Source organism: Myxocyprinus asiaticus, chromosome 13 (genome assembly GCF_019703515.2).
Source record: "Myxocyprinus asiaticus isolate MX2 ecotype Aquarium Trade chromosome 13, UBuf_Myxa_2, whole genome shotgun sequence".
Taxonomy (NCBI): Eukaryota; Metazoa; Chordata; class Actinopteri; order Cypriniformes; family Catostomidae; genus Myxocyprinus; species Myxocyprinus asiaticus.
This window is the reverse complement of record NC_059356.1, coordinates 46,364,426-46,374,189: the sequence shown is the minus strand read 5'-3', so window position 1 is coordinate 46,374,189 and position 9,764 is coordinate 46,364,426. Positions and strand designations below refer to the sequence as shown.

At 41.1% G+C, this 9,764-nt stretch overlaps 1 pseudogene; it reads right to left on the bottom strand.

The window, feature by feature from the left end:
* Nucleotides 1–2,273: 2,273 nt before the first annotated feature.
* Nucleotides 2,274–9,215, bottom strand: LOC127451001 (alpha-2-macroglobulin-P-like; annotated as a pseudogene).
* Between the last annotated feature and the right edge of the window lie 549 nt (nt 9,216–9,764).

Sequence of the window (9,764 nt, the reverse complement as noted above, 5' to 3'; positions counted from 1 at the left end):
GACATAAATAACAATATTAGAAAATCTACGTTTAACATTAGCCAGCACTTGTAAATTTGATCTGATGTCAGACGCTCGAGCTCAGAAATGCATTTAACAACAGTGGCTGGAGTCTCTTTCCATGTTCCTTATAATAGAATCACCAATTATTAAGGCTCTTACAACATGATTCTCAGTGGGTGCATCATTTTGGGGGGAGAATCAATTGTAAACTAACAGGAATGGGACAGTGGTGGCGGCATACTCGCTCAGCAAAGCGACGAGACGTCACCCAAATGCCCTGCTGCGGGGTCTCTAGAGCCGGAACCAAAAAGTGTGTTTTGCTAATTGTACTACCCACATTCGAAACAGTATCTACCGGCTTGTCTTTCTCACTGACCTCCACTAGCATTCAGATGTGTGTCTAACTCATTAAACCTTCTCCATCAGCCTGACTAATTCCTTACATTTATCACATGTGAACCCCTCACTACTGACGGAAGAAGCTGTAGTAAACATGTGACATGCAATGCAGGAAGAAATAACATGTTTTTGATAAGCGGTGCTTTGAGATCGATGCAATAATCCGTGTAACACAGGAGAAAAATGGGTGCGTGCTGTAAAATGTGCACAGTTTAATCGCAATAAACATAGAAAGCTGATGCACGCGAAAAATGGCAGATGTTAAGGATTAAAAGCTGAAACAGATAGATAAGCAATGCTAAAAAAAAAAGCTAGCAGGCTAAAAACAGACTCGAGCTAGGTGCCAGCAGCAACAGGTAAAATACACAGATGAAACAGCAGAAAAGCGGAAAAACCCGAAAAGCGGTAAAATGACAAAAGGATAAAACGATGAACGTATAAGAATAAGCAATGCTAAGCAGGCTACAAACACTCGTGCAGTGTGCCATCAGCAACAGGAACAACTATTATCTTTTGGTGTCAGGCTTAAAAAAAAAAACAGTAATTGTGGTGCGAGAGCCTGGGGAAGAGTTTCAATGTTTACTGGTATAGTTAAAAAAATTAAGCAATCTCAATCTGTGACCACCCCTTCTCTCTGTGGTACACATCTTCCAAATGGACCTTCCACAGTACCATGCGTCAAACGCTATGTCTAAAGTCACCCTAGTGTGCAAGTGCCCTTAAACATCCATGTCAACACGTCCGGTGTAGACAGAATCAGGCCGTTGCATCACGCCACTTAAACAGACACGCCCAGTGTAGTAGTGTCCACTACTACTACTACTACTACTACTACTACTACTAGTGTAGTAGTGTCCACTGTCCCAGTATAGACAGAGTGTTACCTTCACACTGAAAATGTGTTCATGGCCATAAGCTAAAATGAGTACTTAAAATTTTACAAAGTAGACATAAGACTAATTGTAGGTCTAATAAAATGACTCATTATGCATGTTTTTAATGCAATGCTCTTAAGCATCACACTTATGAATTTACCAATATTAAATATTCCATATTCAACCTAGGGTGTTTAGAAACCAAGCACCCATGTGGAACAAGGCCTGGCTGCTCTGCTGAGTGCAGCTAGTCCACAGTTTGAGTGCTCACATATTATTAAAGATTGGAAAATGACAAAAACGCAGTCATGGTAATCATGGAAGGGCATAACTACAGGGAGGGCAGGCAGCTGCGTAATTTCTGTAATTTAATAGGCCTACTAGTCACACTACGAGAGACGTTAGGACACTACACTACAACCTTGCAAAATGTCATGAATGTATGATTAATCCCAACTAGAAACTGACGTTTCAATTCTGTAAAGGAGCCATGAGCAGGCATATGATACATTTAATGCACTGTAAACTTGGCATATTTATCAAGAGGATTTACTCAAAACATCAAGTTTTGGGCTCGGAACTCCTTTAAATATTCCTTGAACTAAATTTTCTTAACACAATAGACTAGTGTTAACTCACAGAGTACAAAATTGAAGTTATGGAGAATACCCACAACGCCTTGTGCTTGAATTGCATTTCCTTGGTCAAAGGGGCTTGTGCATGTACAAATGAAGTACAGGTGTCTATGCATTTCTGCAGAGAAATAGGTTTAATGATTGACCTAGAATAAGCTACGGAGAGAACACAAGTCTCAAAACTTCATAAAAATGGAAACAGATCCACAAATGTGCATCCTGTTGTATTGTTTTCTTTGAACAGCACAATCCACAAATATATCAAGCCTTTTTGTATTGATGTTAGGATCCAAGAAATCCATACCAACCTTAAGATAAATACAAATAAACATCTCACACCAGGACAAAAATCAACCCTGCATCCATTTTATTAAAGCATAATGGGCTAGGAAGAATGACCAGACCAACTGAGATTCAGCAAATCTATACTATCGTGGAGGTCTCTAACAAGGCAACAGAAAGAGACCACAATTTATTTAAAAGAAATTAAGCAAAATGGATCCTGTAGCCAGTACTTAAGACAATCATGGACAGGGGGACATGTATACAGTCTCCAACTGATCACCTGAAATAGAAACACAAAATGAGCCAATGTTTTCTACAGTCAAGAGCAAAGCCTGAATCACCCTGATAAAAGCATAATTGTTTGATAGTCAAACTCTGACTACAGCTTGCTTGAGATTTTTCACTGCTAGAACCGCTTTCAGGTGGAGCATACAAGTCATAGGGATATTCTTAGGAACCTGTAAGACAGAAGAAATATGTACATACTGCATGTAGCATATTTTAGTGTGGCTGGTAGGGTTAATATCCAGTATACACTTGTCTCACCTCTTTTAGATACACTAGGACACGATCATCTTCAGTATCAACACGCTCCACTAGTGGGGCATACGCATTAGGTGGAGCTCCAAGCTGTGGAAAGGACCCATCGTTAATGGTTACATTTAAGTAGCTTCAAGCATCTTGGGATTTCGGTCACCTTAAAACACACTAACCGTTGATGTGTCTGCCATGAAGCCTGACAGAAGTTTAATGTCCACTATAACCATGTTAGTACTTCCTTTTGGTCCACTGTATCTGAATTGGGGGGGGGGGATAAAAAAAATTAGCAAAAAAAGAAAAGCTAGATTTATGTAAAAAGCAGTCCTTACTTCACTGTAAAGTGGAGCATGAGACTGTCTCCAAGTGGTTTGCACTCTCCTATCACTTTAATTTCAACACTCAATGTTCTGGTGGTTTGAACAGGTGGTGGGATGTTGTAGAACAGCACAAACTATGAGTGGAAGTCAAACACAAGGATAATTGGGACATGCAAGAGACAGACAGACATAAGAGCCAAACATACACATGCACAGACACGCAGGCAGAACCATTCACTTTAACACTGTATTTGCCAGGAATGTTCTTCAGAGGCTTCTCCTGATACAGCAGCTGGTTGTCTCGATTCACGTCAAAGCTATAAAACTTCTCCTCCTGCTGATGACTGTATAGTAATGGTGCTGGAGCCCTCCAAGCTGAACACTGCAGTCACGTACATGGAGAGAGCCTGAACAGCCACCAGAGTATCCTAATAAACAACCAACATGGGCAAAACTGCATTCACAGACATAGAAGTTAATGGAATATTGCACATATGTTGGGTAGTTTGAGGAACCTGGGTGGAAGAGAAGCCTCCATAGGGATTCTGCTGAGCCACAAGCCAATTGACAATCTTGTTAGCATAGTCCAGATTAGCTGCAGAAAGAGGGTTTACAGCAAGAACAGTTAGCAGCACATAGGAGCTGATCTCCACTGCCAGAGTGTCCCCAGATACAGTCTGAGGCCAATGCAGACATCCTCCTTTAGGAGGAGAGCAAGTTGAAGACACCAAAAGAAAGGGATTGAAAAATCTCAAATTAAAAGTCTAGTATATAGTTAACCATCAGTAATAGCAATTTTGTCCAAGGGATTTAAAAGCTGTAGTCGAGTGTTGGTCTCTCCAGCCAGACCGAACGTGTAGGCAAGCAGAGCAGTGGTATAAGTGTTTCCCAGGTTCCCAACAACAGACCTCAAGCATGACAAAGCACTGGTGACAACAGGATCTTGGAGCAAAGCAAATGTGACCCTACAGCCAAAACTGGAAGGTCAATAGATCATTCAGACGCAACCCGTTGAGGTTTACTGTGACTGGGATGTCTAGTTCAAGCAGTGATGTAGGCAGTCATGGTCACATTATCACCAATCCCACCCTTGAAAACATGAGGGAAAACAGACTGTTAATTTAGAAAGAACCATCTCAGACAACGTCAATGGGCTACGTTTAAAGAAACACCTTCAGGTCATTGTGGTACAGAGTTCCCTGTTACATGAAACAGCCATCTGAACTCTGCTTGCTTCTCAACCAAATCCTTGGCACTTTGAACAACATTTGGATCAGTGAAGATGAATTTGCTGCGCTTGGCCAAAGGACCTCAGGACAAAGGTGGTCAACCTGGCAGGAGAAATTTTCCATGAGAAACTGAATTTACAAACAGGTTTGTCCATTGGTGACAAGGACACTTGTGCCTCAATACTCACCAAGTATTCGACTCATCATAGCCAAATGTGCTGAAGGAACAGTCACTGTGCCTATAGTTCAGTTGTCTTTGGTACCCTGTTTAGGTCAAAACCAACATGTGAAATTCAGAAAGAGAATCAGATGGACATTGAAGTTATATTTTAAGGTCCATTCTGTTGGCCATACTACTCTCAAGGTAGCCTGTGGCTCACTCTCGGATGGCTGCAGTCAGCTGCTGAGTGAAGTTCAGGAACTGCAGAATGCAAATATTGGGAGAAAGAACAGCTATATTCCGTTCTCCACAGCCATATGGCATCTGCAATAATCCATCAAGATTCTTCAGTGCACGGCCCATTAGGTCCCCTTCAAAGATGAAAAGAAAATGAGCTAAAAACCCACATCAGAGATATCAGCTGAATGTTTCGGTGTCCCCTAATGAAACAGTTTACCAATGACCAAAACGGAGCATCTGGCTGATCCCTGGATCACACTTTCAGGAAGCATCAGCACCACCTCTTCTGAAAGAGTACTTCCTACCAAGCAGAGTGCAAATACATACCAAACAGAATGGATCAGCACAGAGCACTAGGCTAACATTTAGCTGTACATTGAGAAATGCATTTGGAAATCAGTGAGTGGGAACAAACCCTTTGGACACAGTAACCAACTCTGAGTCCTTGTCCTTTCAACTCCTTCAGCCTATAAAAAGCAATAAAACAACACCATCTCAGTAAAAGCATCAATAGCTCCATTATCAAATTGCAGAAGGCTAGTTATCACATGCAGACCAGTACAAGTAGACTTTGAGTCACTATGTCAATGTGTCCTCTTGCTGGCACCCTCACAACCTCATTGTCACACCTAGTCTGGGACTGCTCAGCCTGTGCACTGACAGTCACATTTAGAGTGCCTGTAATGAGGAAATGAGCAACACCTCACAAGACCAGACAAGTCAGTCAATGTAGAGAGATGACCAAGAACATAAGCCATGAGAACCCATTTGAAGGTTTTTCTCCCATTGGCACAGAGACAAGTTGAATATGGATCACTAGACATGGGTTTAAGATTGTAGCCCGATGATGGAGCTGGAGTTACTCAAACCTGCCAAAAGACAAACATAATTAGTGCACATTTTGCGAAGGTGATGCATTACACAAAAGTAGACAAACCCTGACCATGATGCACTTGGACTGATAGTTGAAGATAGTGGCCTACATCTCAAACTCACCACGGATGATTAAGGCAGGGAAAGCTCCAGGAAGAAGGGCTGGAATGCAGTCAGCAGAGCAGGAGGAGCCAGACATAGACTGTTGGAGGACAGACAGAATGCCTCAGTCTCCCATGTAGTGATAGTGTCAGGAACCTTGACAAGAGTCTTTGCTGATCCAGAGTCTCTGTGAAGAAAATGGCAAGTTGACCAGAATAGAGGTTTAGAATATTCAAGAATTGTGGGCAAATGACTTTCTGGTGTCAAGTTTCATCGGATTACAGGAGATGCATCACTAACCACATCAGTAAGTTGCCAGATCCTCGTTTCTGGAAAGAAAGTCCTGACAGTCACGACAAGAGAGGAACTACTCATCTGCAACTGATGCTAGAGTGGAAGCCAGTGGGGCAGCCATTTCAGCTCTAGCAAAATACACAACTGAAACGGATGAGCAATACATACATGTAGTTCTTGCATTGGTGCACTTTAGGCCTGGAATTAGTCATTTAGAGGCCTAGATGTGTTAACCTATGACAAGTATACTGTAGAGTTAAGGCACATTCAGGAATCAAGAGCACAATAGACTGTTACAGTGCAAACAAAGTTGTAAAGCAAATACTCTAAGAAATTGGAATGACTTCCCACAAATCAAATACAATTTACCACATGTTGCAGTGGTTTTTATTTTACAGAATGTCAGACAATGGCATGGACCTACATCTGTTGCGATAATTCAGGCCTCTACATCAGGCACTCCGGTTCTCGTACAGCAATCTTCAATCCTACACTCTGCCATAGAGCAAGACAGACGTGAAGTCAATGGGATGCATTTATTGGCCTGTCAATCATTAAGCACCACAGCACTCACATTAAACAATCAGTCATGTGTACTTTTCTACCTTGAAAGTTAGGTAGGCTTGGTCTGTAGGAACAGCTCGTTGGGGTCTAACAATCAGACACTCCTGTTCATCCTCTACAACATACGGGTAGTCTGACTGCGATCGCATTGGGAGCAAGTTGAACACCTGGGACCATAAGAGGACAGCCATGTCAAAAGACCCTTAATAAACCCAGTGTTTCAATTAAACCACGGTTAATAATTTGACAAAATAGACTAAACCCTATTGAAACAAAATGACCAAGTAATAGAGAAGGATCAAATATTCCAACAGGAATGTCACCAACTACACATGGATACCGTTTCCGCATTCAAAACGCCTTGCTGGCTCCAAGATCCAGATGCTCTGATCTATTGCACGGAGGCCACACAGTGATCCTCGCTGAGCCAAAAGGGTCGAAATATTTCCCTCACCAGGAACAGCCGTAGCAGGAGAGAACTGCAGGGACATCTGCTGGTTGAGCTTCCCTATGGTAATTTCACTAAACATTGGAGTGTAGGGAGCAGCAGGTTGGAGAAGTCGAACAGTCCTTCTATCTGTAGTGGTGAAGTATGCTGTTTTGTAACCATAAGACACCTCTGGAGTTGCACTTGCCTGGGGAACAATGAATGGAATTGGTTTCTTACAAGACGAAGACTTCAATTTAAATTAGTGTACTCAATGAACACCATCATACCACCAGATTAACATCAGCATTGGGAAGACCATTGGGGTTAATGAGGCCAGCCCATTTTGGTTTGTAATAAGACTCAACAGCAGTTTGGTGGTCAGCTGGTACTCTCAAGGAGATAGACTGCTTTGCGTGCAATTGGAGTCCCATTGAAATTAGATGCAGAGATCTTTTAGGATAGAAAGAGGTTGGTAAAAATTCATCCAGTGTGAAGTGCTGAACCGAAGAAAACTGTACTTACCTTTCCTTTTATGGTTGATCCAGGTTCAAGATACTCTGGCATGTCCACAAATGTGACATTGCCAATTTCAAACGTTAGCAATATGGCTACAGATGTCTTGATGACAATGTCTGGGAGGAAAAAAAAAACCACACAAACATTAAATGCACAGAACAAACTTACATCCACTTCCTCCGAACATAAGGCTTTCGTTCAGATCAGACAAAAGCTCACCTGCTCCCTCTTCTGTGACATTCACTTTAATGATAAAAGAATCTTGCAGATTGTCCTCAAATTTGGTGCTGAACAACACTGATATATTGAAGGTATGGGAGGCACAGCCAGTGTCATTCATCTTGTAGCAGAACACAAATGGTCACAGTCATGTCAACCAGAAGCAGAACAACAAACTCCGCTGTACTGTAGTCACACACACCTTAATGGTTTTATTCAGGCACAGAGGGGTCACCTCATGAACCGAAATGTATTCAAAAGGGTTACGAAAAACTTCAAGCCATGTTTGGCCAGGTACAGGTTGCCCATATTTGTATCTGGGAAACAGTACAATGAATACTGAAACTCAACAAAGAGAGGATTGGGAAGGTTAAGAAAATTAAGGCTTTACTTACTTGCCACAAACCTCAACTTTCAGTCCCACATCTCCAACACTATACATCTGTGGCGCTTTCACAGTGATGTCAAACTTGGGTAAAACTAAACCAGAAACAAAAGTTAAGCTTAAGATCTGAAACTACTGGTTTCAATTGTTTTAACATTGACACACCATATTTTTTCACTTCAAAAACCTGTGAAATGGTTCTCTCACCAGTAAAAGCCTTCAGTGCGTACATCCCTAGCTGAGCCTCTGGGTTTAACTCATGAGAAAGTGGCAATATCCACCTTGTGGAGGAAACATTTGTCCACTGACCAATTCAGTTACTCTGACTGTCCTATTAGAAACAAAACGGTACAGAAAACTAAAGCATAAAACAAGAGCCAAAAATTAAAGCAATATACCTCCAGGAGCAAATTCTTACCTCCACCACCACCAGTCTATACTGTAAAACAGAAACAAAACATTACACATTTAAATCTACACACTCAAACAGCAATGTAATTGAAAATTTGCACAACTGTGCAACTGCATTGAAAAACTATCCATTTTAAAAAGTTTGCTTGCTCAATATGGTCAAAGAAACAGATCAGGCCAAACCATTTGATCGAGAGGCACAAATTTGGCATCCAACTCTGAAATTCACTGCAAAATGAGAAACACGTTAGTTACATAACGCACACTTCAATCGGAGAATGTAGGGTAACAGATTTTCTACACTAATATTCAGAGTCATTCACCTGTTTGTCCTGGATTATAGATGGGTTTGTCTGTTTGGATAAAGGTCAAAGGTAGGTAAGGTCTGAAAAGGACTTTCCTTTCATCAGTCATTTTGAAGGACTTCCCTTTCATTATCACCTTCATTTTCTGCACAGATTCTACTTCTACTTGAGGAGCCTGTAGTAGAGGAATGTTTCATTAAGGTACAACAAACCAGAAGGTAAAAATTCCACACAACTACACAATCTGATGACAGACCTGAAAATTAAAGCAGCGCTTAAAGTCTCTCTCAGAGCTCTGCTTTACAAATTCAGTTGTCACATTCTTCTCATTAAAAAGAGAAATCGTCATCGTTAGACTCTCGTTGGGTTTGAGAAGACCTGCACACCTTTTGGCCTCAGACACTGACTCAATCACTGCAGGAAACGTCACCATGAAAAATCTGTCCAAATATACAATGCAAAAGTCTTGGGAGGCAGTATGCATTTAGAAATACATATTAGCACAAAACAGACAACAGGGAGCTAAAGCCCCTTTTTAATGGTACTTACGGCCCTGATATTTGTCCATTAACAGCAAAGAGGAACAAGGCTAAAATGAGCCCTTTCCAAAGACAAACCATCTTTACAGCCATGAAGACCAATCATCCAAGACTCAACACAAATCAACTTCTTTCAGAAAGATAAAAGAGCAAGTCTGCACAACCTTTCGTGTCATCTACAATGATATTAAAACACTCTTCTTCATTATGGGCATTTTCTTCATTCATCTAGACACAATGGAAACACCCTTTGGGTGGAACTACAACATTTCAAAACATTTTGAGACTTTATCTAAAGTTAATCTAGTGCTCTTAAGAAGAATATTAAATGATTAAAAAGCAAGAGTATACATGACTGAGTGAATGAATAAACATGTAGACATATTTGTGGAAATGGAAATATTTGTTACCAACACTCGTTAAAACTTCGAATAACTCAAAGG